This window comes from Manis javanica, chromosome 8, assembly GCF_040802235.1.
Source record: "Manis javanica isolate MJ-LG chromosome 8, MJ_LKY, whole genome shotgun sequence".
Classification (NCBI taxonomy): domain Eukaryota; kingdom Metazoa; phylum Chordata; class Mammalia; order Pholidota; family Manidae; genus Manis; species Manis javanica.
In genome coordinates, this window is record NC_133163.1 from 84374032 (window position 1) to 84401907 (window position 27876).

Genomic DNA, 27876 nt, shown 5'->3' on the forward strand with positions numbered 1-27876 from the left:
AAAGAAACCGGAGCGGTTTTTTTTTTTTGGCGAGCACTTTTTGGAAGCCTTAAAGGAACAGGCCCCCGTTGCTAGGGAGGCAGGGTGGCGGGACCAGTGAGCAGGTGCTTGGGACCGGCGCCTGAGGACAAAGAATATCCCGCGTTTCTCCCTGCGAGACCGGCAGGCGGGTGCCTGAGACCGGTGCCTGAGGACAGAGGAAATCATGCGTTTTTCCCCGTTTTTTTTTTCTCTTTTTGGCGAGCGCTTTTTGGAAGCCTTAAAGGGACAGGGACCCCAGTGCTAGGGAGGCAGGGTGGCGGGACTGGTGAGTGGGTGCCTGGGACCGGCGCCTGAGGACAAAGAATATCCTACGTTTTTCCCTGCGGAACCGGTGGGCGGGTGCCTGAGACCGGCACTTGAGGACAGAGGAAATCGCGCGTTTTTCCCCCTTTTTTTTTCTCTTTTCTGCGAGTGCTTTTTGGAAGCCTAAAAGGGACAGGGACCCCGGTGCTAGGGAGGCAGGGCGGCGGGACTGGTGAGCGGGTGCCTGGGACCAGCACCTGAGGACAAAGAATATCGAGCGTTCCTTCCCTGCAGGACCGGTGGGTGGGTGCTTTTTGGAAGCCTTGAAAGGACAGGGACCCTGGTGCTAGGGAGACAGGGCAGCAGGACCAGTGAGCGGGTGCCTGGGACCGGCACCTGAGGACAAAAAAAAGAAAAAAAAAATCGCTTCTTTTTTCCTTTTTTTTTTTTCTTTTTCTTTCTTTCTGTTCCCTCTCTCATGGTTGCTGTTGTTGTTTTGGTTTGGAGAGTGCTTTTTGGAAGTCTTAAAGGGGCAGGACAGGTCACTTAGACCAGAGGCAAGGAATCTGGGGATCTCTGGGCACTCTAACCCCCTGGGCAGCAGGGAGCACAGAGACCCCTTACGGAGATAAATAGCCTCCTGGCCGCTCCCCCTCCAACGGGGCTCCACCATTTTGGAGGAACAGCCCCAGCCAGGCCAAGCCCACAGCAACAGCGGAGATAAACCCCAAAGCAACTGGGCAGGAAGCAGAAGCCTTGTCTGTGCACAGCTGCCCAGCACAAGCAACTAGAGGTCGCTATTCTCCCAGGAAAAGGCTACAAACCAACAAGAAGGGAAGCTCTTCCAGCGGTCACTTGTACCAGCTCTGCAAACTATCTCTATCACCATGAAAAGGCAAAACTACAGGCAGACAAAGATCACAGAGACAACACTTGAGAAGGAGACAGACCTAACTAGTCCTCCTGAAAAAGAATTCAAAATGAAAATCATGAACATGCTGACAGAGATGCAGAGAAAAATGCAAGAGCAATGGGATGAGATGCAGAGAAAAATGCAAGAGCAGTGGGATGAGATGCAGAGAAAAATGCAAGAGCAGTGCGATGAAGTCCGGAAGGAGATCACAGATGTCAGGAAAGAGATCACAGAAGTGAAACAATCCCTGGAAGGATTTATAAGCAGAATGGATAAGATGCAAGAGGCCATTGAAGGAATAGAAGCCAGAGAACAGGAACGTATAGAAGCTGACATAGAGAGAGATAAAAGGATCTCCAGGAATGAAACAACACTAAGAGAAATATGTGACCAATACAAAAGGAAAAACATTTGTATTATAGGGATACCAGAAGAGGAAGAAAGAGGAAAAGGGATAGAAAGTGTCTTTGAAGAAATAATTGCTGAAAACTTCCCCAAACTGGGGGAGGAAATAATCGAACAGACCATGGAATTACACAGAACCCCCAACAGAAAGGATCCAAGGAGGACAACACCAAGACACATAGTAATTAAAATGGCAAGGATCAAGGACAAGGAAAGAGTTTTAAAGGCAGCTAGAGAGAAAAAGGTCACCTATAAAGGAAAACCAATCAGGCTAACATCAGACTTCTCAACAGAAACCCTACAGGCCAGAAGAGAATGGCATGATATACTTAATGCAATGAAACAGAAGGGCCTTGAACCAAGGATACTGTATCTAGCACGACTATCATTTAAATATGATGGTGGGATTAAACAATTCCCAGACAAGCAAAAGCTGAGGGAATTTGCTTCCCACAAACCACCTCTACAGGGCATCCTACAGGGACTGCTCTAGATGGGAGCACCCCTAAAAAGAGCACTGAACAAAACACACAACATATGAAGAATGGACGAGGAGGAATAAGAAGGGAGAGAAGAAAAGAATCTCCAGACAGTGTATATAACAGCTCAATAAGCAAGCTAAGTTAGGCAGTAAGATACTAAAGAAGCTAACCTTGAACCTTTGGTAACCACGAATCTAAAGCCTGCAATGGCAATAATTACATATCTCTCAATAGTCACCCTAAATGTAAATGGACTTAATGCACCAATCAAAAGACATAGAGTAATAGAATGGATAAAAAAGCAAGACCCATCTATATGCTGCTTACAAGAAACTCACCTTAAACCCAAAGATAAGCATAGACTAAAAGTCAAGGGATGGAAAAACATATTTCAGGCAAACAACAGTGAGAAGAAAGCAGGGGTTGCAGTACTAATATCAGACAAAATAGACTTCAAAACAAAGAAAGTAACAAGAGATAAAGAAGGCCACTACATAATGATAAAGGGCTCAGTCCAACAAGAGGATATAACCATTCTAAATATATATGCACCCAATACAGGAGCACCAGCATATGTGAAGCAAATACTAACAGAACTAAAGAGGGAAATAGACTGCAATGCATTCATTGTAGGAGACTTCAACACACCACTCACCCCAAAGGATAGATCCACCGGGCAGAAAATAAGTAAAGACACACAGGCACTGAACAACACACTAGAACAGATGGACCCAATAGACATCTATAGAACTTTACATCCAAAAGCAACAGGATATACATTCTTCTCAAGTGCACATGGAACATTCTCCAGAATAGACCACATACTAGCTCACAAAAAGAGCCTCAGTAAATTCCACAATATTGAAATTCTACCAACCAATTTTTCAGACCACAAAGGTATGAAAGTAGAAATAAATTCTACAAAGAAAACAAAAGGCTCACAAACACATGGAGGCTTAACAACATGCTACTAAATAATCAATGGATCAATGAACAAATCAAAATAGAGATCAAGGAATATATAGAAACAAATGACAACAACAACACTAAGCCCCAACTTCTGTGGGATGCAGCGAAAGCAGTCTTAAGAGGAAAGTATATAGCAATCCAGGCACACTTGAAGAAGGAAGAACAATCCCAAATGAATAGTCTAACATCACAATTATTAAAACTGGAAAAAGAAGAACAAATGAGGCCTAAAGTCAGCAGAAGGAGGGACATAATAAAGATCAGAGAAGAAATGAACAAAATTGAGAAGAATAAAACAATTGCAAAAATCAACGAAACCAAGAGCTGGTTCTTTGAGAAAATAAACAAAATAGATAAGCCTCTAACCCAACTTATTAAGAGAAAAAGAGAGTCAACACAAATCAACATAATCAGAAATGAGAATGGAAAAATCACGACAGACTCCACAGAAATACAAAGAATTATTAAAGACTACTATGAAAACCTATATGCCAACAAGCTGGAAAACCTAGAAGAAATGGACAACTTCCTAGAAAAATACAACCTCCCAAGACTGACCAAGGAAGAAACACAAAAGTTAAACAGACCAATTACAAGCAAAGAAATTGAAACAGTAATCAAAAAACTACCCAAGAACAAAACCCCGGGGCCGGATGGATTTACCTCGGAATTTTATCAGACACACAGAGAAGACATAATACCCATTCTCCTTAAAGTGTTCCACGAAATAGAAGAAGAGGGAATACTCCCAAACTCATTCTATGAGGCCAACATCACCCTAATAGCAAAACCAGGCAAAGACCCCACCAAAAAAGAAAATTACAGACCAATATCCCTGATGAATGTAGATGCAAAAATACTCAATAAAATATTAGCAAACAGAATTCAACAGTATATCAAAAGGATCATACACCATGACCAAGTGGGATTCATCCCAGGGATGCAAGGATGGTACAACATTCGAAAATCCATCAACATCATCCACCACATCAACAAAAGGAAAGACAAAAATCACATGATCATCTCTATAGATGCTGAAAAAGCATTTGACAAAATTCAACATCCATTCATGATAAAAACTCTCAGCAAAATGGGAATAGAGGGCAAGTACCTCAACATAATAAAGGCCATATATGATAAACCCACAGCCAGCATTATACTGAACAGCGAGAAGCTGAAAGCATTTCCACTGAGATCGGGAACCAGACAGGGATGCCCACTCTCCCCACTGTTATTTAACATAGTACTGGAGGTCCTAGCCACGGCAATCAGACAAAACAAAGAAATACAAGGAATCCAGATTGGTAAAGAAGAAGTTAAACTGTCACTATTTGCAGATGATATTATACTGTACATAAAAAACCCTAAAGACTCCACTCCAAAACTACTAGAACTGATATCGGAATACAGCAAAGTTGCAGGATACAAAATTAACACACAGAAATCTGTAGCTTTCCTATACACTAACAACGAATCAATAGAAAGACAAATCAGGAAAACAATTCCATTCACCATTGCATCAAAAAGAATAAAATACCTAGGAATAAACCTAACCAAAGAAGTGAAAGACTTATACTCTGAAAACTACAAGTCACTCTTAAGAGAAATTAAAGGGGACACTAACAAATGGAAACTCATCCCATGCTCATGGCTAGGAAGAATTAATATCGTCAAAATGGCCATCCTGCCCAAAGCAATATACAGATTTGATGCAATCCCTCTCAAATTACCAGCAACATTCTTCAATGAATTGGAACAAATAATTCAAAAATTCATATGGAAACACCAAAGACCCCGAATAGCCAAAGCAATCCTGAAAAAGAAGAATAAAGTAGGGGGGAATCTCACTCCCCAACTTCAAGCTCTACTACAAAGCCATAGTAATCAAGACAATTTGGTACTGGCACAAGAACAGAGCCACAGACCAGTGGAACAGATTAGAGACCCCAGAAATTAACCCAAACATATATGGTCAATTAATATTTGATAAAGGAGCCATGGACATACAATGGCAAAATGACAGTCTCTTCAACAGATGGTGCTGGCAAAACTGGACAGCTACATGTAGGAGAATGAAACTGGACCATTGTCTAACCCCATATACAAAGGTAAACTCAAAATGGATCAAAGACCTGAATGTAAGTCATGAAACCATTAAACTCTTGGAAAAAAACATAGGCAAAAACCTCTTAGACATAAACATGAGTGATCTCTTCTTGAACATATCTCCCCGGGCAAGGAAAACAACAGCAAAAATGAGCAAGTGGGACTACATTAAGCTGAAAAGCTTCTGTACAGCGAAAGACACCATCAATAGAACAAAAAGGAACCCTACAGTATGGGAGAATATATTTGAAAATGACAGATCTGATAAAGGCTTGACGTCCAGAATATATAAAGAGCTCACACGCCTCAACAAACAAAAAACAAATAACCCAATTAAAAAATGGGCAGAGGAACTGAACACAGTTCTCTAGAAAAGAAATACAGATGGCCAAGAGACACATGAAAAGATGCTCCACATCGCTAATTATCAGAGAAATGCAAATTAAAACTACAATGAGGTATCACCTCACACCAGTAAGGATAGCTGCCATCCAAAAGACAAACAACAACAAATGTTGGCGAGGCTGTGGAGAAAGGGGAACCCTCCTACACTGCTGGTGGGAATGTAAATTAGTTCAACCATTGTGGAAAGCAGTATGGAGGTTCATCAAAATGCTCAAAACAGACCTACCTTTTGACCCAGGAATCTCACTCCTAGGAATTTACCCTAAGAACGCAGCAATCAAGTTTGAGAAAGACAGATGCACTCCTATGTTTATCGCAGCACTATTTACAATAGCCAAGAATTGGAAGCAACCTAAATGTCCATCGGTAGATGAATGGATAAAGAAGATGTGGTACATATACACAATGGAATACTACTCAGCCATAAGAAGTGGAAAAATCCAACCATTTGCAGCAACATGGATGGAGCTGGAGAGTATTATGCTCAGTGAAATAAGCCAAGCGGAGAAAGAGAAATACCAAATGATTTCACTCATCTGAGGAGTGTAGGAACAAAGGAAAAACTGAAGGAACAAAACAGCAGCAGAATTACAGAACCCAAAAATGGACTAACAGGTACCAAAGGGAAAGGAACTGGGGAGGATGGGTGGGCAGGGAGGGATAAGGGGGGGGAAGAAGAAGGGGGGTATTAAGATTAGCATGCATGGGGGGGGAGGGAGAAAGGGGAGGGTGGGCTGCACAACACAGAGAGGACAAGTAGTGACTCTACAACATTTTGCTAAGCTGATGGACAGTAACCGTAATGTGGTTGTTAGGGGGGACCTGATATAGGGGAGAGCATAATAAACATAGTATTCTGCATGTAAGTGTAGATTAAAAATTAAAAAAAAAAAAAAAAGAAAGAAAGAAAGAAAAGGGGGATTACTCCTTAACAGGATAAAACTATTGGTAAATCAAAGATCAACGCATGCTTTAAATATCCTTAATGTTGATCACTTAAAGGGTGTCAGATGATCAGCTATGGAGGTACTCTTTTCTGATAATATTCCTTTCTCTTAATTAAAAAAAAAAAAAAAAAAGCAGTTACTGTGTGCTGACCTCCAATGAGTTCTGCACAGTGGTATAGAGGGCATGTCAAAGTGTGGGCAAAGGGTCTGTTTGTTTCTATGCAGAAGATCAAGGCCTAGCTTGGATACCCAGAAAATGAACTAAGATACGATATGAGGAGGAGCTTCCGGCATCAGCACTCTCTGGAGGACTTGTGCCGGGGGATGGTCATCAAAAAGCCTCCACAGGGATCCAGACGATGCTGCGGTTGGGGCTGCATCCAGCCCACCGTCTCCTGGACTTGCCATAGGAATGAGGAGGGAGATGTCTAGGCTGGCATGTGCATACAGTGAGACAACGAATTTGACTGGATCTGTACTGTTGGAACTCAACCAGGATTTGGGAGGGGTGCAAGTTGTAGCACTCCAAAATCTCATGACTATAGACTATGTATGGTTAAAAGAACATATGGGATGTGAACAGATCCCAGAAATGGGCTGCTTTAATTTGTCTGATGGTTCAAGTACAGTTGGACAATATCCATCATATCATAGATAAATTTTCACAAATGCCTAGGGTGCCTAAATGGTTTTCTTGGCTTCACTGCAGATGGATGGTAATTATAGATTTGCTTTGTTTATGTCACCGTATTCCTATTATGTTAATATGTGTGTGCAAATTAGTTAGTAGTTTAAAACCTATACATACTTAAGGTACTATACAAGAAGATATGTCAAAGAAATAATCAATCCTCCCATGTTTCCTTCATATGCTACATCTATAGCTTTTCTTCTTCCTTCCTAATTACAACCCTTAAATAGAATTCGTGCCTCATATCGAATTTACCGAGTATCATAATTCCTCCAGGTGGTAAAGATACCTCGAGACAAGTGCTGGGCATAGAAGCCACAAGGCATAAATCTGCAAAGAAGTAAAAAGCTAACCTTTGCAAACAATATGGCTTCTCTCTCACTTACCAACTTTACATTTCCCTGTATGGCCCCGGAAGATGACTGGTTAGCCAGAGACGGGTAAGATTCCTCAAGGGAGGAACAACCTAAGACAGGCACAGTTGCAGGGGGGCCATCAGGTGAGAATTTGTGGATCAACAGAGGTGAGGCTCAGAACCTCACCCCCCCTGCTTTGAGAGAAATCTTCTGCATCCGTGGATGTCTTGCTGCCCTTGTCTAGCCTGGATTAATACTTAGCCATAGGCACACACCTGATCATCTGATCATCTACATTTGCCCTCTTACAGCACTAAACTATGTTTTCTACCTTTATCTTGCATCTACCTACCACTTCAGCATTTTATTAAAAATAAAAATAATAAGAATAATAAAGGGAGAAATGTGGGATCAACATATAAATCAAGTACAAAAATCAAACGAATATTCATATTTGACCTGATTGTTTATAGGTCTTAATGCGTGATCAAAACCGAAAGTTTCTGTGATGAATGCCCTTGTACTGTTCACCATGTAAGAATTTATTCACTATGTAAGAATTCGTTCACCATGTAAGAACTTGTTCGTTATGCTTCAGAAGATTGGAGACTGACGAGAATTAGGCTTGAAATCGATTAATGATTGTACATTGAGCATTGACCCCCCTATACTGAATTTTATTGTTGTTAACAACCATTTGATCAATAAATAAGAGAGATGCCCTCTCAAAAAAATAAATGTGTTCCATGTGAAATATAATTGTTCAATTATAAAGATGCAATTGTTCAATTATGAAGTTGCATTGCAAAAAAGGGAAACAAAATCTGAAGGTGAAGAATAAAAATGTTAGTAATCATTTAATACTACCTCAAATCGGTTATTTGATTCTCTATGTCACTATATATGTCTGTTTCTAAGCAGAAGACCTTCCATATTTGATGGACTAAATTAAACCTCTTTTAGAATCCACACATTTTCTTTGTCCTGCTTCTAAATACATCCAGTAATTGGGTTACTCTGAAGCTCTATCTAACAGATAGAACTCCCTATAAATACATATACAAGGGGGTTTCCAGTCATCAGAAAGATATGTTTCTAAATAAAGTTAATAAACTGATACTCTGATTGATAAATTTCCATGAGTGTGGTCAATATGATTAGGGCCTAATCAGCCCTACATGAGCACAGTTAAAAATAATCTCTGAATTCTTTAGGTTTGAGAATTCCAACATTAGGAATGGCGCAGTCCTGGCTAACAGCACTTCGATACGGCTGGAACAGAGGTTATATGAAGCAAGGTCTCTTCCCAGTCACCTCCTTTCTTCCTTCCCTCCAAGAGACTGCCTGGTTGTGGTGCTCCCTAGATGTCCCCTTTCATCATTTAGCTAATTCCTGTTCTGCTCTATTTCTGTTTATTATCTGTAACTCTCAATTATGCTGTTATTTCTTTTATAAAAAACTCATTCCCCAATCCTAACAGCCAGCTTTAAAGTAAACTTTTGACAAAGTTAGAGTCTACTTAGTACCCCTGGACTGAATAGACATATCACTACTAAAGATGTGTTTACTAAATTCCTACCTTCCCTGTGTTACTCTGGTCCTGCTACCAAGACCCTATTCTTACCAGCATGCTTGGTCCACCACAGAGCAGGGAATTAGACACAAATATCACAATCTCCACCTTCTGATTCTTTAGAGCTTCTTCTGATCCACAAGACAAGGGGACCCCTGAGTCCTTGCTCCATTCGGCAGCCTGCCCTCCCCGCCTCCTGCTCCCAGCCCTTGGAAAGGGCGGGTGCTCTAGGTCTTCTCTGTGGAGGCATCTCCTGACGCCACCACAGGACGCATTCCGAAAGGACACAAGTTGGGCTCTAGGTCATGCCACATTTCAGCAGAACCTCAAAGAAGCCTTTAATGGCACATTTCAGAAGCATGTGGCTTGGCCTAGGTCTAAGGCTCACGTACGCCCTTTAGCAAGTCCAATCCTAGGTCCTCACACAGATGCTCCCCATCTCTCACACCCGAAGGCTGGACCCACAGCTCCAGCGATGCCTTAGCGAGAAAAGATGGTGAAGCCCAAGGCGGGCCTGAAGCCTGAGCTTTCCACTTTGGCTTACTGACTTGATGCTATGTGTGAGCCTCTGAGCCTCTGTGTGCCCCGTTTCACTGCATACATATAACTCCTTTAGATTTGACAAGTTGGCCAAAAAACCTGCACTACTAAGAACTGATTATTATAAACTTCAGGCCAGAAACTTGTACTTTACTAATTACTGAGACTGAATCATGAGTCTGGCCCTCTCAAATCTGCCCACGTACCTGCTTCCACTACTGGCTGGGCTGGATTCTCCTCAAACTCCTTCCATTTTAACATACCCATTTTCACTCTCTGTGGAGCTCTGGAGAATTAAAGCAACTAGGAGACAACAGCTAAGCAGGGTCCCAGAGAGACTGAAGGCTGAGGCCAAGCCCACAGAAACAATAATGCGGGAAAAAACAACTCAAGTCAAAAGATTTTAAATTGCTATTTTTGCAAGAATAGGTTCTGTTTATACTGTGGTTAACAAAAAATGAAAAAGATAATACTGTTCACTCAGGAGTGATGTGAAAAATGATGGTAATTCAAAGCTTTGGAAGCCTCCAAGTCCTTTTACACTATGGCTGCTCTGTGCTTACTATAGCAAGGAAAACACTTTTCACAGTCTTTTGGTGTTGAAATGAGATGTCCTTCTCATGTTGGTCTGTTGTTTTTAATTTGATTTACTGAACTGTAAGCATAAACTTCTAGGCACCAGCAATTCTGTGAGGTGGAGGGGTTCAGCTTGATTACTGAGGGACTCAAAAGAAAAACAGGTGAAAGTTACCGTTAATTTGCAATATCCCTATGCTCCCCCATTAACAATACCCCTTTCATAATAAAGGTTTGATGTATTGAGGCTTTTTTTATAGGAAGCTTTGATGTAAATTCACATACCACAGAAGTCTCCCTTTCAAAGCATACAATGTAGTGGTTTTAAGTATGTTCACAAAAATTGTGCATCTTTCACTACCACGTACTTTTAAAATATTTTCATCACCTCAAAAATGCCATACATGTTATCAGTCTCTCCCTATTCTACCTTCCCCCTGCCCTGGGCAGCCACTAGCCTATTTTCGGTGTCCACATAACTGCCTATTCTGGCCATTTCATCTCGGTGGAATCTTCCAGTATCTGTCCTTCTGTGATGCTCTTGTAGAGCCTTTTCAGCCTCTTCTGTGCACCCTTCCCCCTCACTCCTTCTTTTCGAACGCCAGTGCCTTAGGTCTCCTTCCACCCTCCTCTTCGTGTCTAGGTCACCTCATCCCTCCCAAAGGCTTTGGTTCCTCTGCTGAAGGTTCAGATCTTCATCTCCAGCCCAGAGCTCAGCTGGACTCCTGGTCCCTATACCCACTGCCTCCTGGGCATCTCTCTCTGATAAATTAATGTTAAAGATGACTAAAAGTGAGCTTGCTGTCTCCCCCCACCCCTCAGAGCTGCCTCCTCCAGTGCTCCTTCTCTCAGAACCAGAAATCCACACACCATCCTTCAAGCTTTCCTCCTTTGCCTTTTTCACTATATCTGACCTGCACTAAGCCCTGCTACATCTTTACAAACTGCCCAGATTACTTCCTTCCTATATGTCATTCTCCTAGTTCAGATTTTTAATCTGGACTGTGAACTAACTCCAAATTGGTCTCTGCCTTTAGTCTTGTCTCCTTCCAATCTATCATTACACCCAGAGTGACTGAGTAACAACAGGTCTGATTACATAAAACTCCCTTGCATCAGGCCCTTCTAGGTACCTGACACGGCCAGCAGGTGCTGTCATATTGGCCTCAGCCTTTCTGCAGTCTCATCATGCACTGCCCTGAACTCTAACATTCAGCTTTCAGCACATTTCTCCTGTAGCTCCCTAGGATCTTCCCTACCACCAGGCCTGTGTCCCAGACAGAATGAATGTCAAGTGAATCTTTTCTCTTGATCTCCCCCAAAATTTGTCCTTTTTGACTTGGTTAACCTATTTGGGTCTTACTTGGTCATCTTTTCCAGGTAGTGCTGCTGAACTATGCACCACTCCCAAGAGAAGACTAGAGACCCCCCCTTTTGTTCTCATGACACCCGGTACAGCTATGATCATAGCCTCTTTCACATAATTTAAATCATCTGTTTACTAACTTCTGCCTCCCACTAGACTGGGAGCTCTGTGAGGGCAGGGCCCTATTGTTCACCATACATCCTCAATCTCTGGTCCAATGCTTGGTACAGTGCAGGTACTTTAAAATGCTCCCAGAACTATGGCTTACTATTTGCAACCCACAGGCGATAGGCACAGCAGGATTCCATTTTACCAGTGGTGAATACTGATGCAGAATGTCTTTGCTTTTTCTTCCTTCTGTCTGGACATATTTTATCATGGAGGCTTATCAGAAGCAACCCAAAATTCTTTCCTATAAGGTAGGCAAAGAACTAAGTAAACAACTCAAACATATGTTCAATTTTTTAAACTTAATTTTTCCTTCTGAAGGGAAGGAAAAGAACATGCTGTGCATCCAGAGACCTAACTCCAATGCTCCACCAGTCCCTGACCTGCTTTGCTGACACTGACTTCCTTGTGCTTTAACTTCCTCAAGGGCAAAATAAGGACCACGATCCCTACCTTAGCAGGATGTTGGAAGAAGAAGGGATGTGAAGGTACCTCAACTCTGAAAGAATGGCCTACAAGAAACCCATCAGATCTACCTTGCTCTTCTGAGTCATTAGAAACACTGGCCAGACTTAAATGCCAATGCAAGTAACATTATACGCAGGAATGAAATCAGCTTCATGAGGGCACATACACAGGGCTCTGGATTTGAGACCCCTCACCCCCCACCAAAGGTCACTGGCTGAAAACCATCCTTCTGACACTCTGACTCATCTGTCTCTTGATTGCTCAGCTACAAGGAGGAACCCCATTAAATTTTCTTTTACAGCCTTGATGGATGAGCAATACATCCATTTCCCCTATTCCGTCTTCCATGCTACTCATATTCTTAAAAATAAGGCTGATTCTCCAAAGGAGAAAGTATGATTAGGGTAACACACTAAGGACTGCTGTGGAAAGTCACCTATTGTCTGATAAATTCTTAATTATAGGTTGTATCTCTGTTCTCCTACAGACACCATAACAGTCTCTTAGTTTTAATTTTGCTGGTGGAGAGGAGGACTTTAAATCACTTGAGGCCAGCTGTGTTGTACTTCAGCTGTAAAACACGAAAGTTCTCAAGTGTGCTTGGCATATATTCTGAGCTGAAGCATATGTTGCTTATGCAGCCAAAATGTCCTTGTACTACAGATGCCCAGTAGAGTGACATGGAGACTTTACACATGCAGCCTATTGACACCACCTCCCTCATTGATGAGCACACACTGTATCACTTTTTCCTTCTGTTGTGTGTCTTGGAAATGGGCACCAATTCAACTTAAAGTCAGACCACTACAGAATTTTATAACTAAAATTAGCAATAATCAGTTCTAACACCTAAACTGTTAGAGATAAAAAAAAAATGAAGCCAGAACATTTGAGTATTTTACATGGTCATACTGTCATATAAAGGTACTGTTTCATTAAGTTTGCTAGAGTTCTTCACCAGAAAGATACTTTCTTATGTCTTTTCAAACTCAAGTCCAAAGAAAGCACCTAGATTTAAAAACTAGGAAGGGAACAGGAGCTCAATATTTATGATGTAAGACAGTGAGTCCAGTATCTGACTGACTGCTTCAAGGTACACAGCCCACCTCCAATAGCTAAGACCAACTTTTCTACTTGAAATTGACTCCTGGCCCTTACAAAAAAAAGCAGCACACCAAGCAGGAGCAGGACTGACACCTCAAGATGCTCGCTGCACATGGAAAAATTTGAAGTCTGCCATGCCCCTATTACCAGAAGACATAGGACTTAAGGTTTCGACAACCTCAATTTTTCACACTGGCTTTTTCAAATGTGACTTCTCTCATTTACCTAATTCTTGATTGCTGGCCCCTGCCCATGTCTCCAGGAAACTTTCCCCACAAATGATCTCTTGCTCTTACATTCTCCTTGCTGTTTCTACCTGGTCCTACCCACCAGCCCGCCAAAAGCTTAAGCTTCCCTCACCATGCGACACACAGAGCAGGATGGATGTGCACCATCCCCATGTCTTCCCACCACCTTTCTCCCCTTCCCCGGACCTGCAAGCTTCCAGAAATAGTCATCTCTCTTCTTCCATTCACTCCCTAACTCACTGCACTGTGGCTTCTGCCCTCACAGTGCTAGCAGATTGTCTTGATTCCACAAAGCAACTTAACTTCCAAACCCTGTTTTCTGCACCATCTAAATATTTTGGGAATGTGTCACCTTGTCTTCATCCCTATTCGCAGTGTCCAAAGTTACAGTCCTCATGTCTCTTGACAAGAGCCTTATGCCTGATTTTCCTGGGGCTTCTGTCTTTTCCTTTCCTGGGTCCTCAGTCATACTGCTACCAGAACTAGTTGTCTTAAAATGCAAATCTGATGTCGCCACCTGTTCAATGACATATCCCTTTAGGCTAGCTTATTCTATAAGACATGTTCAATAGGATAAAGTCCAGTTTCTTCTCAGGATCATCTTCCTCTACTGGTCCCCACCTCTGGCCACATTGAACTCTAGCTAGAATCCACTTTGCCAGCTCTTTCACATCTTGCTGTCTCACTTTATGCTTTTCTCACTATCTGGAATATGCACTTCCCACTATCTCCACCTGTTCTATTTTTATTTTTCTTTAAAGTCTAATTCAAGGGTCAGACCCTCTCAGAAGCTGTCCTCGCTCCTGGGCCTGCAGTGGTCAGTCATTCCTACTCTCAGTAGCCTCTGTGCTCCTAAAGCATAATACACTTCTCTAGGGCAAGGCTTAACATACTGCATTGAAGTTATTATTTTTAAAAGCAGATGATCTCATCTATCAAACAGCATGGCTCTTCCACTAGGGATTAACAGTTCAATTCTCTTTGGTTTCAAAGTTCTTTCATGTCCTGGAAATCACACTTACTGCAGCATCTCTACATTCATCCTTTGAGAAGGCTGCTGAAACATGGTGAACCCTTGTTTAAAACATAAATCTTTTGACAACCATCTCTAAATCAGCGAGAAGAATTTTTGGACAATTTAAATGTATTTAATTCTTTACCTAATTCTTTACCAAGTTCTGAGAAATGCAAGTTACCTTTCTTGCCCCAAAGGATCACAGGGCCTTCCTAGAAGCACATTTGCCAAAATTCAAGAGGTTGCAAGAACACCTCATTTTTTTCTTCAAAAGAGGAAGAGTCTTTTTGTATATGAAAGAACACCCTTGATGTTAAAAAACCATCATTATCCCTGTGTTCTTCAGGCCCAGATGTGGGCAGTCCATTCCCATCCTCAAAGAGTGCACCAATGAAAAGGTGGAGAAACCAGCCTATGGAATCTTTTCTCAAACAGAATCCTTTTCTCTTGATCAAGACTCAACCCCAGCTGCTTTCTTCCAGGAAGACTGGCTTCCCTCCTCCTTTCCCTGACACAAATGCATACAAACTTGGTTTTCTCCATTTAACAAGCATATCTGTTTGCAAACAGGGAGCTGCCGAAGTGGGAGGGTGTGAAACAGGCAAACCGGAGGACAGCTCTGAAAAGGCAACTGCGAACACGAGCCGAATTTAGCTGGGCTGCTCAGCTTTGGAGCTGCAGCCCCACCCGCGCATCCCCAGAGGTGCCAGAAAAGGCTCCAGAGCCAGTTGCTGGGCCCCTGACAAACTCTGGGGTTTTCCTCCCCTTTTCCTGGAGGGAGGGTCTCTGCCAGTTGGCTGGGGCAGCCTCAAAGTTATCCAACTGGTGACAACCAAGTTATTTGATGCAAACCAGCATACCATCCCCTACTGCCTCTCCCAATGCCTTAAAGAGGGCTCAGGTTTCTGCTGTCAGCTTGCTTCCCTGGGGGAAATGGCATCAAAGCCCAGACCCAGCTCGGGAACATACTCCTGGCACATGGAAGAGGTCACCAGCAAGTCAGTGCACAGAACAACCCATGGCCTTCCCAGCCTCAGGCCAGAGGGCTTATTAAATTGAAAAGCTGCATTCCTTCACTGGAACTTATTGACTCTAGGGGCCCATAACTGTGCCTCAAAGGAAAAGGAACCCATTTCATGTCAATGATCATATTTATAATCTATTTGCCTAAGTAACTATTCTAAGTGACTTAGAATCTATTCACTAAGGAGCTGATGGAATGACAACAACAGGTGTAGCTGATACACAAGAAACATAAATTTGATATTACATTCACAGTAATATGAGATTTCTTGACAGACAACTGTGACAAATTCTTTCTTGGGGGTTAATTTGGCCCCAACATATCTTCATGGAGCTGATTACAAAAAACATACAAAAGAGAGGAAAGACAGACCAGATAGTCACAAAGTATCTGACAGTTTTCTCCCTGTTTCTCTGTTTTTTTGCCAAGATATTGCCCATGAGTAGGCTTTACGAGAGTTACCACTGTACAACCAAAGGAAAGAGACCCACGTGGAAACACGATTTTCTAATGAAGATACAGCATCTCAGACAGCACGAAACCCCTGATGGACTCATGATCGGTGTGTGTGAGCATGAAAGGAAATGAATTCTTAAGGTAAAGTTGATGTTGTGGTAGGTTGTGATTCAGCTTTTGGCAGCTTTGCCCTCTTAGCAAATAACTAAAAAGTAGCAATTGTGAAGACCAAGCATGCCCAGGGGACAGGTGGTAGGGCTTAGTCCCCCTGCAAGGATCCCATCTGTACCAACCTTGTATCTCATTCCTTCTCACTGCCCCTTTGGCCACACAAACCCCCCTCACTGTGTACACTGAACAGAAGGTACAGATTTGTTTGCTTGGATACCTGCAATTACAAATACCTGCCTTCATAACTGTAATTCTGAAAGGCAGGAAGCACATTCACCAGTATCTCTTAATACCCCAGAATGCAAGGTGAGGGCAGAGTATTGTGTAGAGACAAGAACAATATATTATTTAGCCCGGTTATCTCATAACTTATCTCAGACGCTCAGCAAGACTTCAGCACTTGGGAAGCCAGAGCAAGAAAAACCCAGGCACAAGAGACTGGAAAGAGAGGCTCCAGCAGGAAGCCAGCTTCTAAGCCAGGATGGAGACGGTAACTGTATCTGGCAACTGGGCCTTCCACCACCACCAGGCTGCACAGGGCGTACCCGGCTTTATCCCTCTGCAGCTGAAAGCATTTACAGTGGAGAACAAATGTCTGAGATGTTGACCTCTCCACTCCAACCCTCCAGCAATTGGATGAAAATGAGTCGGCCAAGCCCAGAGACCACTCATCACCTTCCAAGCAGTCAGCTTTCTTAGCCTGAGAAACTTTTCTTCTAGAATCCATTATGGATGGCTGGTCGTGTGTTTGAATAATGAAGATGAACTTTAGTAATCAAGTGTTTGTCTAAACTTGTAACAAATCATTTCCAATATCTTGACATGTAATGAATAATTAATTTCCACTATAGAGGCTACCTGCCTGTTCATTTCAGTTCATCTCAGACAATTCTAAATCAGAAAGCCTTGAGCTTGTTAATTCAAGTGTTCTAAAATAAAAAAATAAAAGCATCATGTTCAGTTACTTAAAAATACATGAAGAATAATGCCGCCAAGTCTGATGAGCTAGCAGATCGGGCCCAGATATCTGCTTAAGCAGTGCTGTGATGCACACTCCCCAGGCTACTGCATGATGTGAGCCAGTGGTACCGTCCCTCTGCCACCCTTTATCACTGTACACAGAGGCCCAGATCGTGATCATGCAGTGTATGCACAACTTTTCCATGTTCAAAATCAAACAATGAAATAAAGGAAAGAGAATCTCTTTTAATATGACTTCTATATTTTTGGGGGGTCATACTTGCTTTGGACTACTATATGCTAGGGACGGTATTTGAATCCTAGGATCACTGGACCCTGGGTTCTTTTAGGAATCTCTCAGGTTACAATCCTTCTCCTAGTCAGGCTCTTTTTAGTCTACAAAATAAATCCTTAATTCCCTCCAAGAGGTAGGTCTTAATTCAGCTATTTTTCAGGCATAGCTAGAACTCTAGAAGGAAGAACTCACAAAATATTGTCTCCTGCACACCCATCTCTGGCCAAGATGGAATCAAAGGACCAGATTTACCCTCCTGCCTCAAAGGTGGGGCTGGGGGAGGGTGGGCAGAGGGGGAGGGACAGGATACTATGGGAAATAATGATTTTCAAGATACTGGACATCAGACAACAATGAAGGAAGGTGAGTCTTACAACTGCCTGAGCATTCTGCCTGTGGGCGGTCTGGGCTGTGGCGTGGTGAGGGGAGACCCAGGGGGGCCGAGTGAGGGAGACAGAGCTGAGGATGGGAGAGACAGAGGCCTAGTTCACAGGACAGAGGGCAGAGAGGACAGAGCCGCATGGTGAATATCCTGGAACAAGAAGGCCTGTCCTGGACTGCTAAGTAGAATGCAGTTACCTAGGTCACTGGCCAAGTTAACTGGACAATTTGAAATTCTCTGCCTTTGAGTGTTCAAAACGTGAACACCTGCTGCATTAGGAAAAGTGATGTTCAGGTTGCATTTTACCCCATCTGGATAAGTGGATTTCTGTCGAATTTGTGAGGAATACTTTTCTACACATCGATAACTCTAAGTAGCTGACAATAAATCTTAAAGATCCATTTCTCTATTCTGTAGGAACAGCAACTGAGGTTCAGACCAGAAATATTACAAGGTTATGTTCTGCCCAGTGTGGTTGCCAGATAAAATATAGGGTGGTATGCAACACTTGGGATATAGTGAGGATTTGTTGTCTACCTAAAATTCAAGTTTAACTGGGTATCCTTTTGTTTTCTTTTCTAAATCTGACAACCCTACTTCCAAACAACAGTGTCCAGAATACTACTAGATTTCAGTCTTTTGGGTGAGGAAAAAGGAAGGAAAGAACACATACTCAGGAACTACTCAGACCATAGCTCTATGTAACAAAGCATGGCTGATGTAGAATCCATTGGCCACACCAGGAGCACATGCCTTTCTCCAGCTCTTACACTCCTCTTCGCTATGGACTCCACCATTTTTTCCTTACTCGCTCTCTTCTACTACCATGGGTCAAAGTTTCTACTTAGCTAATATGAAGCCATGTGAATCCCAACCAATTCCATCTAGTGACAGAAAATTAGACCCAACTCAGGTCCTGGTACCAGGGTGAAATGTCATGTCACCTCTCCCTCACAGTCCAAGCCAATGACCTCGGTGGCCTCTAAGGCCCCAGGGAGCTGACTCTCACCTCCTCATACACTGTTCTCTGTCCCAGCCCACAGGGCCCACCTGAGGACCACTCGCTTGCTCCTTCTGCCTGGAACTCTCCCAGCAGGCACCTCTAACACTCTCCCTCTCTCCTCCATCAGGTCTTTGTCCACTGAGGCCCTGCCCCTCCCCCTGCCTACACAGCCTACCCCAGTTACTCTATTTTGACATATATATTCACTTGTTTACTTACTATCACTCTCTCTCCTAAATAATAAAATATAAACACGTTGACTATTCACTGATGTACTCTCAGAACCTAGGCTCAAACTGGCATATCCTTGGAACTCCATAAACATTTGTTGAAGAAGCCAATGGTGTGGCCTGAGGTCATTCTCCACTCTTGCACTGGTATGCTTCCATCTGATGGGTAACATCTAGTTATGTCCAAACTGATCCTTCTGAACACAGGGCCTAAGGCTGTGCCTGACACAGACTAGGTGGCTGCCTACACTAAATTATTTGAGAATTTGCAGGGCAGAGCTGCCTGACCCTCAAATAGAGACCCTCTGTCCATGGTTTTATTATAATTCTTATTCCCTGGCTCTTAAAAGCTTATCTTTGAAAAAAATCTTGAGTGTAAAAGTTTTTTGGAAGACAAGTTAAGTTCATTTGGTCAACACTTTCTCTGACAGGCTAATGTGAACAGATCACATATAGAGGCTTTATGGAAACAGGGTGAGGCCAGAGGTGGAGGAAAAACAGTTGGACTCCTATGAGGGGAGCCAAAACCCCCAAAGGTCCACCTGCCTACTGAAGGGAGCTAGCCTGTCATCAGTTGATCCACTTCTTGACACCCCTTCCTCCTAATCATCTATCTAATCAGAGGATGTGGTAATGAGAAGAAAGCATTTCTTTGGCACCTACCGTATGACTACTATTTACATGCATCCGTGACAAAGTGCACAAAGGGCTGTAATGAACCACTGTGATACTTTCCATCCCAACCCTCTGCTACCACTGGACACTATTTCCAGCCACAGGGCTGAGCAAGTAACTCAGTCCAGTCTGCCAGAATAACTTATGCTTCTAAGTACACTTTGCAGTTCAAAGTGTAAGCATGTGACCTAAGCAAGACCAGTAAGGGTCCTTTTCAGAAAGGCAAAGACAGGGACACAGCCTTCTCTCCAGGACTGACAGCAGTGAGAATGGTATGGGCCTGGAGCCACTGTGGGCCTCTCTGTCCCCAGAGAGAGAACCTGCCTGAAGATGGAGCAGAGAACAGCAGAGCCACCAAGGGAAGCAGAGCAGAGACACGATGACATCATCTTAGTCCTCAGAGCAATTGGTTTGAAGCCACACCACTGCTTGGACTATCCATTACATTAGCAAATAAGTTTCTCCCCTTTGCAAGCTCACTTGAGGTCAATTTCTGACACTTGCAACTAAATGAGCTCCATTATACATCATTACTACCTACAGGCTTTACTTGTTTCAGAGACGCGTCAGTTTAGGACATGAGTGCACCACTATGCTTTCTACTGGAGAAACTATTTACTGAACACATAACATAAACAGGCTAAAGGAATATATCAGCACACCAGAGAGATTTCATGGTTCTCCAGACTTGCTCAACCCTATTTCTACCATGAAAAGCAAGATAAACCTCCCATGGTCCCAGAATGTTCACTTGAGCTTAGACTCTTAGCCAAATGACTTGGTGAAAAGGCCTATGGAACCTCCCTGGAGAGTGGCAATGAGACAGTTTATAAGGTCACATCTTACCCAGTTAAACCAAGCCACACACTTAAGGCAGGATGTCGGTAGAGTGGTTTAGAGCCTGTCTCTGATGCCAGGACCATGGCCTTAAAGAATGAAAAACAGCCATGGCTACTTGCTCAAATTGCTAAGCCACCTCTCACACTAAAAATACTCCACCAAGAAGACCAAAGTTCTGTTTGACAAAATATAAATAAATAAATAATCACCTTTGATTCAGAGAACACTTCATGTATACACAGTATTTCCATAAAAATCATCTCACTGGGGCTTTCACAGCATCTAGAAGCATCTTCATTCTGATCTTCCAAATAAGACAACCAAAGCTTTCCAAAACTGCAATTTGCCTAAGAACACACAGTTAGTTAGAGGGAGGACCAGGACTTAAACTCAGGTTGTCTGCCTAAGGGTTTATAACAGCAAGCTGATTTAAGAATTCATACTCTTTTAATTCTGCCTCCAAGTTTCTCAAAGAGACAGCCCCTAAGATGCTTGACATCTAATACTGAAAAAACAGATTTTAAACATAGGGATTGTAAGTATAAAGGTATAAAAAACAGATTTTAAACATAGGGATTATAAGTATAAAGATATACATTCTATCTAAAAAAAACAAGAATTAGCTACAGCTTTCAAAAAATCAAATTAGTGTCAGTTTTGTTTATACTTTTATTATGAATGTATTATAAAAAACCATTTGCATTAACACAGAATAGCAAAGACTTTTGGTTTTCTGATAATTTGCTTGACTTGTGCATTCTTAACAGTGACTCAAGCCTACTATTGACAGTTAACAAATGGTAGCAAATACTCATTCTTCAGTTAAAATCACAAAAGGTCCCTATTTTATTAGTCCCTATGGTTATTGTACTAACTGAATTAGCTATTTCAATGACAGTATTTGTGCCATGAACAACCAGCTAGCTAAAGAGAATGGTCTAGTCCGAGGAACCTGAGCTTTGAGATCAGATACTTAGTTTCAGATCATAGCCACCCCCATCTATGTAACCTTGACCAAGTTACTTAGCAGCTCTGAGACCTATTTTTTTCATTGGTTAAGAAGGGATCAGTATTTACCATTAATAATTATTGTGAAGATTAAATGAGCACATGAACACATAAGTGTTTAACAAAAGTGATTTCCTTGCCTTTAAAGATTGCTAATATGTTTCATCATTTATAGTCAACAGTAGAAGTTAAAAACAACAGCTCAAGCAATATTTTGATTTTACACCCTGTCATCATCTCTACTAATAAAAGACACCACTCCAGATGCATACTAACCATTATTTACTTCCACATCAGTCCTGAAAGGGCGAGGCAAAACACTTCTGAACAAATAGGAACATGTGGCCTGCTATTATAAGGGAGAAATATCTATATAGCAAACAACTGTTTATCTCTGAATCAACCAGATATTCCATATGTTTTCTTGGCAACTGCATTTATTTTTTACAACTCCTCTAAAATTACGGCTGGCTAAAGGACTCTCTTCTGGCTTTAATTTGGGAAGCATCCAAGATTTATTTAAAGGACGAAGCCAAATCCAAATAAGAATAAAGATATTCTGAAGAAATCAGAGAAAATAATGGACTTGATTATGCAGTTTCTACTTATTAACCATTGAAGTTCAGCATTTTCTGTCACAGATACACACAAATACTTTAATTAGTAGCTATGAAGCTGAGAAAATTATGACTTCACTTAAGAAATGATTCACTTTGTTTTCTAAAATTACATTAATTTAGATCAATTCATCATACATGTTGGAACTATTAATCTGTAGTGAAATTTACAATTTGACTTAGAAGATTCTTCAGAGACTTCATTAAATCTATTAATATTCAAAGACTCATATCTTAATTTGGTGAGTGTGTATATCTGTATTTACAGACTAAGGGTATTTAAATTTAATACTTATCAGGCATATACATTACTGGATAAAATATACTGTTGACACTTATAAAGTATTTAAATTAATCTGATTACTACAAACATGTGACACCCACTAATAGAAAAAAACACAAATTTCAGCATTTTTCAGTATAGTCTTCAGAGTTAGCTTCATGTTTTTAAACATATATCTTTTTAGAGTTTAGATTGGCTTATCTTCACAAACCTAAATATTTTATTAAACTAAAGATATTGGCTCAAGTTTTACAAAGATAAAAGCATTATCACAAATGGATTTAATTTGCTACCTATACATGGTTAGAAAGTAAATACGAACATGAACAGTTAAGACATGCTAAAGAGATCTTTCACCAGTTGACTGAACTTCAAACCTTACAGAGTCCTGGTTCAGAAATGAAGTCTCTAAGATTCCTCATGTCCAAATCGGCTGTCCCAGCCACTCGCTCATTTCTAAACCTCTTCATAACAAAGATACAAACTAAAACAAATACCAAAGTAAAATGCTATTAAATCATTCTGTCTCGAGTCATTGGATGGTGGATTGGGTGACTCAGGGCAGGGTTGTGACTAAGGCCAGCACTGCCCACCTGAACCATCTGTGGTTCGCTCACTGACCGTCCACCTCTCTGCAGCTGACACCAGGGTCAACCTAGTTAGTCACAGCCCTAGGGCATGCGATTTCACAACAACAAATAGTACCAAGTCCTACACAAACCTGATATCTCAGCAGCGCATTTCTCAAGTCCTTCAGTAGTAGTCCCTGGGCCCCCCGGTCTAATGGCAGTTCTAAATGACATGGTCTCAGTCCGTGAGGATTTATACTGAACAGATCACCTTCAGAGCTGGTGGCTTAAGTCTAGCAAAGTCATTTAATATGTAAAGTTCAGGTTAGTATTAACAAAAATAACAGCCTATCTATATTTCCACCCTAAATCAGTCTCTAGAGTAGAGGTTTGAGTTAAGCTGATGAATAAAGAATACTTATCCAAGACAGATTATGACTCCTCATGACAATTATGACAGAAGCACTAAGCAGCTTGTTAACAATTTTCACATATATGATGCAGCTGGTTTGTGAAAGCTGCCTTTGTGCCTTCAATATTTTAGGAGTGGAAATAAAATTAAGTAACCCAAATTCCATTTTCATTTACTAATCACACCACTTCAGTGATGCTATTCATTGCCCTTCCTCATCCATAAAATGGAAACTGTTTTAGTTTCCCTGTTCTATTAGGATGGTACTTGTGAATGAATCAACCTCAGACTCATGTATGAATTTATTAGTGTCTTATAATTTCTTTCCTCTGATGTTCTTGAATTGGACAATACTATCTACAGCCAAGAAAATGTTCCTGAAATACATTTAAATGGATTTCTATGTCCTTTCCCTGAAACCAACCCATCCCTAAAGACCTTTAGCTATTTCTGCTGAAGATATTTGTAGATGCCCCATTTCTCCAACCACTACTTTATAATAATTGTGGCTAAGAAAACCTCATCTTCTCTGTTACAGTACACTGTCCTGATTAAGGGGTCCCTGGATCTTGTATATTACCTTTTAAAAAAGTCATTGTTGAAATTGATATGCATTCATTTAGAAAATTTGGAAAGCTCAAATGATTAAAAAAGAAAGAAATTAAATCACCATAGTTTCCACCCAGAGATCACTGCTAACATTTTGGTGGATAGCCTTCAAATTATTCAGATACAGATTTGAAAGAGATTATAATAATTCCAAGATGCTGTCAACTATAAGATTTAGCATCCCTATAATAAGAACCTTGTCAGGGTGGGACACACATTATAAGATGTATACCTATCTCAAAAATGTTAAAGGGAAAGAATTTGTCTTAGTCTTAAATATGACAATCTTCCCCCCAAACTGAACATACAGTTTTGTAACCTATTTCCTCAAGTAAAATATTACGAACATTTTCAGAAATTCTAGAATTTCAACAGCATCACTTCAATGGCTATATAGTATTCAGCTGGGGAGGTGGACAGCTGAATATAATCCTTGGAAAGCTGGTTGCAGGATTTTACCAGGTTCTTATATTCATCATACATACAGAAAAAGTACTTGTGAAATCAGACACCTGAGACAACAAGGAAGTTACACTCATCCTAACCAAGGCTGTTATTGCAAGGATAATTTTTGAATGAGCTTTGAGAAGTTAAAAGTGCTCTATAGAGGGGGTAGAGCCAGGATGGCAGTGTGAGTAGAGCAGTGGAAATCTCCTCCCAAAAACACATAGAGCTATGAAAATATACCAAAGAAAAATCTTCCTAAAATAGAGACCACAGGACACAGGACAACATCCAGACCACATCCACACCTGCAAGCACCCAGCGCCTTGCGAAGGGGGTGAGATACAAGCCCTGGCCCGGCGGGACCCAAGCGCCCCTCTCCCTGGCTCCCGGCGGGTGGAAAAAAACTGGTGCGGTTTTTTTTTGGCGAGTGCTTTTTGGAAGCCTTAAAGGCACGGGCCCCCGTTGCTAGGGAGGCAGGGTGGCGGGACCGGTGAGCAGGTGCCTGGGAACGGCGCCTGAGGACAAAGAATATCTCGCGTTTCTCCCTGCGGGACCGGCGGGCGGATGCCTGAGACCGGCGCCTGAGGACGGAGTAAATCGTGCGTTTTTCCCCTTTTTTTCTCCCTTTTCGGCGAGTGCTTTTTGGAAGCCTAAAAGGGACAGGGAACCCGGTGCTAGGGAGGCAGGGCGGCAGGACTGGTGAGCGGGTGCCTGGGACCAGTGCCTGAGGACAAAGAATATTGAGCATTCCTTCCCTGCGGGACCAGTGGGTGGGTGCTTTTGGAAGCCTTGAAAGGACAGGGACCCTGGTGCTAGGGAGACAGGGGAGCAGAACCAGTGACCGGGGTGCCTGGGACCGGCACCTGAGGACAAAAAAAAAAAAACAACAAAATCGCCTGTTTTTTCCTTCTTTTTTTTCCTTTCTGTTCCCTCTCTCATTGTTGCTGTTGTTGTTTTGGTTTGGAGAGTGCTTTTTGGAAGTCTTAAAGGGGCAGGACAGGTCACTTAGACCAGAGGCAGGGAATCTGGGGATCTCTGGGCACTCTAACCCCCTGGGCAGCAGGGAGCACAGAGGCCCCTTACGGAGATAAATAGCCTCCCGGCCGCTCCCCCTCCAACGGTGCTCCACCATTTTGGAGGAACAGCCACAGCCAGGCCAAGCCCACAGCAACAGCAGAGATAAACCCCAAAGCAACTGGGCAGGAAGCAGAAGCCCTGTCTGCGCACAGCTGCCCAGCACAAGCAACTAGAGGTCGCTATTCTCCCAGAAAAAGGCCACAAACCAACAAGAAGGGAAGCTCTTCCAGCGGTCACTTATACCAGCTCTGCAAACTATCTCTATCACCATGAAAAGGCAAAACTACAGGCAGACAAAGATCACAGAGACAACACCTGAGAGGGAGACAGACCTAACTAGTCCTCCTGAAAAAGAATTGAAAATAAAAATCATGAACATGCTGACAGAGATGCAGAGAAAAATGCAAGAGCAATGGGATGAGATGCAGAGAAAAATGCAAGAGCAGTGGGATGAGATGCAGAGAAAAATGCAAGAGCAGTGGGATGAAGTCCGGAAGGAGATCACAGATGTCAGGAAGGAGATCACAGAAGTGAAACAATCCCTGGAAGGATTTATAAGCAGAATGAATAAGATGCAAGAGGCCATTGAAGGAACAGAAGCCAGAGAAAAGGAACGTATAGAAGCTGACATAGAGAGAGATAAAAGGATCTCCAGGAATGAAACAACACTAAGAGAAATATGTGACCAATACAAAAGGAATAATATTCGTATTATAGGGATACCAGAAGAGGAAGAAAGAGGAAAAGGGATAGAAAGTGTCTTTGAAGAAATAATTGCTGAAAACTTCCCCAAACTGGGGGAGGAAATAATCGAACAGCCCATGGAATTACACAGAACTCCCAACAGAAAGGATCCAAGGAGGACAACACCAAGACACATAGTAATTAAAATGGCAAGGATCAAGGACAAGGAAAGAGTTTTAAAGGCAGCTAGAGAGAAAAAGGTCACCTATAAAGGAAAACCCATCAGGCTAACATCAGACTTCTCAACAGAAACCCTACAGGCCAGAAGAGAATGGCATGATATACTTAATGCAATGAAACAGAAGGGCCTTGAACCAAGGATACTGTATCCAGCACGACTATCATTTAAATATGATGGCGGGATTAAACAATTCCCAGACAAGCAAAAGCTGAGGGAATTTGCTTCCCACAAACCACCTCTACAGGGCATCCTACAGGGACTGCTCTAGATGGGAGCACCCCTAAAAAGAGCACAGAACAACACACACAACATATGAAGAATGGAGGAGGAGGAATAAGAAGGGAGAGAAGAAAAGAATCTCCAGACAGTGTATATAACAGCTCAATAAGCAAGCTAAGTTAGGCAGTAAGATACTAAAGAAGCTAACCTTGAACCTTTGGTAACCATGAATCTAAAGCCTGCAATGGCAATAAGTACATATCTCTCAATAGTCACCCTAAATGTAAATGGACTTAATGCACCAATCAAAAGACATAGAGTAATAGAATGGATAAAAAAGCAAGACCCATCTATATGCTGCTTACAAGAAACTCACCTTAAACCCAAAGATAAGCATAGACTAAAAGTCAAGGGATGGAAAAACACATTTCAGGCAAACAACAGTGAGAAGAAAGCAGGGGTTGCAGTACTAATATCAGACAAAATAGACTTCAAAACAAAGAAAGTAACAAGAGATAAAGAAGGACACTACATAATGATAAAGGGCTCAATCCAACAAGAGGATATAACCATTCTAAATATATATGCACCCAACACAGGAGCACCAGCATATGTGAAGCAAATACTAAGAGAACTAAAGAGGGAAATAGACTGCAATGCATTCATTGTAGGAGACTTCAACACACCACTCACCCCAAAGGATAGATCCACCGGGCAGAAAATAAGCAAAGACACACAGGCACTGAACAACACACTAGAACAGATGGACCTAATAGACATCTATAGAACTCTACATCCAAAAGCAACAGGATATACATTCTTCTCAAGTGCACATGGAACATTCTCCAGAGTAGACCACATACTAGCTCACAAAAAGAGCCTCAGTAAATTCCAAAATATTGAAATTCTACCAACCAATTTTTCAGACCACAAAGGTATGAAAGTAGAAATAAATTCTACAAAGAAAACAAAAAGGCTCACAAACACATGGAGGCTTAACAACATGCTACTAAATAATCAATGGATCAATGAACAAATCAAAATAGAGATCAAGGAA

The 27876-nt window shown here is 41.9% G+C and overlaps 1 protein-coding gene across 3 annotated transcripts in view; it reads right to left on the reverse strand.

Moving 5' to 3' along the window:
- Positions 1 to 27876, reverse strand: part of RYR3 (ryanodine receptor 3) — a 506091-nt gene that overhangs the window by 386982 nt on the left and 91233 nt on the right. The gene's annotated exons all lie outside the window — the stretch shown is intronic.